Source organism: Panthera tigris, chromosome B4 (assembly GCF_018350195.1).
Source record: "Panthera tigris isolate Pti1 chromosome B4, P.tigris_Pti1_mat1.1, whole genome shotgun sequence".
Taxonomy (NCBI): Eukaryota; Metazoa; Chordata; class Mammalia; order Carnivora; family Felidae; genus Panthera; species Panthera tigris.
Genome location: NC_056666.1, coordinates 75,380,783 through 75,387,604, shown reverse-complemented (window position 1 = coordinate 75,387,604; position 6,822 = coordinate 75,380,783). Strand labels below are relative to the sequence as shown.

The following is a 6,822-nucleotide window of genomic DNA, read 5'->3' as shown; positions in this document are numbered from 1 at the left end:
GGTCCTCCTCTATGCAAGTTTTTCCCAGTACAGGACTGTGAATGTATTTGCTCTTCGTTATGGTTTTATTAACAACACTTGCTTTTCTCTAGCTAACTTTATTGTACTAATACAGTTCATAATACATATAACATACAAAATACGTGTTAATCAATGTTTTATGCTATTGGTAAGGCTTTTGGTCAAAGGTAGGCTATTTGTAGTGAAGTTTGGGGGGGGAGTTAAAAATTATGTGGATTTTCTTTTTTTTTTTTTTTTTTTAAGTTTATTTTTTTTTTTTTTAAGAGAGAGAGAGAGAGAATGCACACAGGAGGGGCAGAGAAAGATGGAGAAAGAGACTCCCAAGCAGGCTCTACGTTGTCAGCATGGATGCGGGGCTCGAACTCATGAACTGTGAGTTCATGATCTGAGCTGAAGTCAAGAGTGGACACTTAACCAACTGAGCCACCTAAGCGGCCCATTTTTCTTTTTTCTTTTTTTTTTTTTTTTTTAAGTTTATTTATTTTGAGAGAGAGAGACAGACAGACAGAGAGAATGAGTGGGGGAGGGACAGAGAGAGAGAGGTAGAGAGAATCCCAAGCAGGTTCTGCACTGATGGTGCAATTTGATGCGGGTTTCGAACTCACAAATCATGACAGCATGACCTGAGCTGAAATCAAGAGTCAGATGCTTAACCGACTGGGCCACCAGGTGCCCCACAAATTATGTGGATTTTCAGTGGCATGGTAGAGTCAGTGCTCCTAACTCTATGTTGAGGGCCAACTGTATATACTATAGACAGCACAGTATTAAGTGGCTCAATTTCCAGATTCTGAACTACAAAATGTACCCTCTCCTGAAAGTGATCTGCCTGGGAATGGCTGGCATTGAGCTGATTTCTTTTTTCTAGCCTCCCCTTCCCAATTGCTCAGGCCCACCCCTCAGCCATCTGAACTGTGCTTTGCCCCCAAACGAAGGGATAACATGGGAATGCACTATACTTGAGAGAGAATTTCTTGAGAGCCAAGTAAGAAACACTGACAGGGCAGCACCTTATTTCATTCCCTGGACAAATACTGGCAAACCTCTGTGATGCAGACAATTCCTTGTAGGAATATAGTGTTTTTAATTAAAAAAAAAAAAAATGAAGTTAGGGTGCCTGGGTGGCTCAGTTGGTTAAGCATCCAACTTTGGCTCAGGCCATGATCTCACAATTCATGAGTTTGAGCCCCATGTCGGGGATTTTCTCTCTCCTTCTCTCTCTCTGCCCCTTCCCTACTTGCACACATGCTCTCTCTCTCTTAAAATAAATAAACAAACCTAAAAAAAAAATGAAGCTAAACTTTAAGCCATGCAGGTTGTTTTTGCCAAATGATACTCCACGAGCAGAATGGGCTAGATCTCTGGCTCCATGTTTTTGATGAAAATATAAGCAAAGCACTTATCCAATACACAATACACCAGAAATGTCATCATTTGCAACTATTTCATCTTTTGATGACCGCTGCCCTACACTAACATTCCCAATATTCACAACTGCCCAGACTCTTTCTCGTCTCTTCTCCTGTCAGCCCCCTCAGGCTGCAGCCACACTACCTTCATGCTCCTAGGCACCCTTCCGGGTCTATGCCTGTGCTGTGTTCATGCCAGTTCCTCCCTTGGAAATACCTACCCTTCCCTCTCATCTCCATGGGTTGAGTTCCTACTTAACATCTGTGTGATCTGAGGCACTAATTAGGTGCTGAAGATGGAAAATGAGCATAATGATAACTGTGACCCTGTTTTCACAGGATGTAAGAGTCTAGTATGGGTGACAGACAGATAAGCAGTGAAGATAAAATATTACAGAACTGTGACGGGGAGCCATGACGGCACCCTCCCTTCACCTGGGGCTCAAGGAAGTCTCAGAGGAAGTGACCAGAAAGCCAAGACCCAGCGCTAAGCACAAGTCAGCCTGACATTTTGCAGGAAGGGGAAAGAAAAGGACTGATCTATGCTGACAGAACAAAACTGAGTTTAACCGACACTGTTAAGGCAATTCCTCCGTGAAGTCAGGATTTTGACCTGGAGAGACACACTTACTTAACTGTAGGGTCCAGATAGAAATTCCTACGAAGTTCAATCTGTTTCATGCTCTTGAGAGATTGGTCACATTCTCTCTCTCTCTCTCAAAAGCCCAATTTAGAATAGGCCAAAAGTCAAGGGAGAGGTCATCCCTAGAAAAATTTTCTCTTGCTTTTTTCCAAAAACAAAAATATTTGAACCCCAGGCTCGACTGCTGGGGGACCAGGCAGCCTTTTTATATTAAGTTCACCAGAAATAGCGCAAAGTGAATACTCTTGGGAAGTCTGTTAAGAAAGTGACAGGTGGTTTATATATGTGGCTCTGCTCTAAGGATGGAGACACCCTCTAAACAAACAAGTTAATGAAATAAGTAGAAACACAGAAGACACAACATTCCGTTTCCAGGGACTGCCTTGTGCCACAACAGAGGTAAGACGGTGAAGGCTTCGGGTATCTGGTTCCTCACGGCTCCACCTCTGATCCTGTCCCTCACTGTCCTGAGCCAGAGGCTGTGGAAGGACCTTCACTGAGGGATGTTCGATCCTCCACTTCATGCCATCACTCACAGTGCTGATTTGTTATCAAGCTATTCATATCTATGAAAGACTCTCCTTTTATAGTAGAGGGCAGCCTGGGTGGCTCAGTGGGTTGAGCGTGGGACTTCGACTCAGGTCATGATCTCATGGCTCATGAGTTCGAGTCGTGAGTTCGGGGCCGACATGGGGCTCGCTGCTATCAAAGGGGGGGACTGCTTTGGGTCCTATGTTCCCCTCTCTCTCTGCCCCTCCCTCACTTGCATGCGCACGCACTCTCTCTCTCTCTCTCTCTTACAAAAAGTAAACATCTCTTAAAAACCACAACTACATTAGTAGGAGAGAGGTGTGATAGATGTAGTATCAGCCATCAAATCTTTCCTATACTGGTCACAATTTGGTACCCCAAAACCTCTTTGTTGATTCAAAACATAAAAAATACGCAGTCTTGTTCTCTGATACAAACATCATTGCAGTGGATTTTTATTTTATTTCTCATCTGTTTTCTTAGTTATGTATCTTTTTCAAGTGGCCATGTGGAGGCTGAACATTTTCTCTATGAAACTACTCACTAGGGCAGTAGAATCAGGTAAGTCTCAACCATGAGGGCTTAGTCATTGAAGCACCAAAGGATGTCATTTTAAAACATTTACCGTATGTGGAAGTCACATGACATGGACCCGGAGGACGCACGTAACTAGTTATGTTCCTGTAGACTATACTGTTGGTAAACCTACTTAATCTTTCAGGAAAACCATTATAAACTCACCCCAGAACACAAAAGTTCATTTGTGCTAGAAAGTTATCATCCAGCGCTGGAGGGTCAGAACTATGTTTGCTAACATTGTTCCATTCGAAATGTATCCTATCAGTGATACCACATTTTTTCAGATGGATGGGCCAACTGTAGTTCTGCTCTAAAACTCTGCTTTCTATCAGTCCCCCAAGCATTTTCTGATTATGGCCTATAACAAAGTTTTCAACAATGGTGAAAACGTCTGCGTGGAAGTATGTATATAAATGCATTTGCAAATGGGTTTAGACCTTTGTGGGAAAAGGGCCTGAAGTCTCCTAAATAGAAAAATCTTCAAGTAAATCAGAACTGACTCACAACTTTGGAAAATGGTACAGGGCTTAGTGACCTTATATCAAACCACAGCCAAGGCCACATTCTAACACGTCCCCATTCCCAGATTAATTTTATTTCTGTCACCCTCTTCACCTTTGAAATTCCTTCCATTCAGCAAAATCACTTCCATTCAGGAGAACAAATACATTTTGACTTCTGTCCCCGCTGCTTCCCTGTGTGCCTTGATGAAAAATACAGTTTTAGTTTTCAGCCCTGCAACCTGAGAGACGTGCGGGGGGAAATGAAATGAATCACGCCTCCTCTTTTCCCTCAAGCCCCAGGTTTTCCTAAGAGAACACTCATATAACATATGCCAGTACATTTAGGCCTGAGGGCTCCTCAAAACTCTGCCCATTTTATTACAGAGGATCAGTTTAGTCTCTTTTTAGATAAGCAGACCTGCATGTGAATGCTACCTTGGTGCCAGAGCTTTTCCTGGGGAAAAGGCCAGGCCTTCTTCACCTGCAGCCGACACCTCTCCTTCCAGGGCAGGGCCTTGCAGCGGCGCGGCGCGTCCAGCAGATGGAGCCGCAGCTGAATTTTCGTGAGCTGCTCTCTACACTGGAAGAATCTGGAATAAACAGGAAGGGGAATTTTTGTTTGTTTGTTTTGAAGCATTCTAAATTTCAACATCTATTGCCTTCTTTGTCGGGTCAGAGACCCTTTTTATTTAACTAGGTTGAAATGCGTTAGAAGTTTTAAAAAAAACAGTGATTACGAAATCCCAAATACATGTTTTTTTTAAGATTTCCACTTTTTCAGAGGACCCAAGCAGCAAGTTTTAAAGTAGCATAAACTATCATTAGAGCATAGTGTTTCAGAAACGTTAGTAGGCAGCCCTGGATAAACAAATCCTGCCTCAGAAAAACACCAGAAAGGAGTGGCAAGAGGAGGGAAGCCTCCCCAGGCCGCGGCGGAAGTGACCTCCGAGCTGGGCGGTGGCGGTGGCGGGCGCCGCGAAAAACAGCGCCGCCTGCTGGGGAAGAGGGAAACAGCTCGGATCTCCCCGGAGGCCGTGGCGTCGCCAAGGGGACCGCTTGGACCGAGCCAACATTCCAAAGTCCGTTGCGCTTAGGATGCTGCAGGATATACCGCCCCCCCCCCCCCCCCCCGCCAACGAAACTGAAAGTAATGGGCACAGCCCGAGCAGCCTTTCTGTCGAGAAGGGAAACCTACAGGACCGTTATGGTTTTGGTACACAGTGTTTCAAAAGGCTTGACTGTTTTTAATGCTTCCTGAAGCTTAAAAGGATAATTCTATTTAAGACCGTCCTAAAGAGTGAAAATAGAACCTGATAGAAGCTCTCTTTCATTTATCCTGTGCTGCTTTAAGTTATTTACAAAGTATTGTAAAAGGTTATCAGAAGCAAATTGGAAAAAAACGGGCAAGGGACTGAGTTTCAAGGTGATTGTGCTTATCATTTCCCATAATGGCCCCTCATTTTTATTCCAGGGTTGTTGCAGTGCTGTTTCTTGAGTCCCTCCTCCTCTCCCCACTTCCCTTTTCTCTCCACTCATTTGACAGGAGCCTCCGCAATCATCTGCTTAGAACACGTCATCATCATCCACTGGGAGAGAGTTGTGGCACCACCTTTCTCCCCCTATGGCTGAAGCCCACAGAAGAAAGATGAGGAGTTGTGCTTCTGCGCTGGAGCCGCGCGACTGCCCGGAATTGTAACCTGCAAGATGATGCCCAAGTGCAGCTTCCCCCTTTTTGTGCCGCATAGAACTGTATGCTGCCCTTCTTGAAGCTGATGCTTTCTCCTTTAGAGCCATGCCCTCCACATTGCCCAGATGATGTGCTAAGTCCCTTCCACTTGCAGAGATTCAGTGGATTAAGTGTAAAAACCACACATCTCTGTTTTTTCTTTTAGTAAGGGAGTAAAGACCCAGAGGTGGATGGTTTCATTTGGATTAGTCATGCTGTTTATCGGGTCCCTATCCTCTGACATGAAAATTCCCATCTCCCATCGGGGTATAGCTGTCGGCATAAATTATAGGCTCTGGTTCAAAACAGGGCCCTCTCTTTTGTCCAGTAGCACCAGAAACACATTAATTAGGGACCTTGCTGGAACAGAAGGCTTCTCGAGGCTCCTGGAAAAGGAAGGTTGGGCCCCCAAGTCCTGTATGTGATCGCTTGGGCTGTAGCCTTCACAATCTGGATCCAACCAGATGAGCACTGAGAGCTCAGTGTTTGGAGCACAAAGAAGAGCAAAGAATATATAGTAACTTAGTGAATCAGGGACAGGATCCAAGAGGAAGCCTGACATTTGTTTATCAGCAGAGAAACAGAAGTAAAGGAGGGAATGTCTCCCTAAGTGCTACTGTGTTATAAAAGTGTCCTCTAGAGAGAGGCTACATGAACAGGGCAGCTGATAACATTAATACTGTGCAGGTAGGCACACATCTTCCCACATGGCCAGGACTGCTGAACCAAGTGGCCCTAAACTAATGGGCAGGGATACAGCTCTAAGCCTTTCCTGCGGCAATCCTCAGAGGGAGTTGGCTCAGACAAAGCATAGCAGCTTCTCCCTCGGTTCTTTGTTCTTCCTTGGAAAATGGGCTCTCTCTCAAGTCTCATTCCCCAGCTGCTTTCCCCTCTTGTACAAGGGCAAAATAAAGTAATCGCCAATAATGATTTGGACAGCATATTTTTGGAGCCCTAAACTCTGTGAAACGCAGGGTCGAATTATTTTTAGAACTCTAATGTGCTGTACATTTTTATTCTGGGTTCATGGGGGAAATTTTCAGAAAGGTGCCCCTCTTCAGCAAAGAAAAATAAAGAGATCGCCTTCAGAAAGGGGTAGTGGAGACAGTGTTTTGAATCCCACTTAACAAGTACATGTGCTGCACCTTATGCTTAAGAATCTCTTTCTCACAGGGCTTATGATTTAATGAGCAGATTCCTTTGTCTGCTAAGAAATTCCTTCAACAGTAAAAAGGCTGTCTGGGAAATCACACCTTTTTATACGATAAGTGACTTTTTGCTAATAAGAATGATTTTAACATAGGTCCTTTAAAAGTAAAGACATTCAGAATGGTCTATCCCAGATTTAAGTGCGGAATTAAGACAAAGGATGCTTGTTCTCATATCAGAAATAGGCATGCCACTCCCCAA

General features: G+C 44.3%; 1 long non-coding RNA gene across 1 annotated transcript; it reads left to right on the top strand.

Moving 5' to 3' along the window:
- The first annotated feature begins 4,822 nt into the window (after positions 1 to 4,822).
- Positions 4,823 to 6,353, top strand: LOC122240345. The gene is made up of 2 exons (XR_006219931.1): positions 4,823 to 5,109; positions 5,230 to 6,353. It is a non-coding gene; the product is annotated as an uncharacterized LOC122240345 (long non-coding RNA).
- The last annotated feature ends 469 nt before the right edge of the window (positions 6,354 to 6,822 follow it).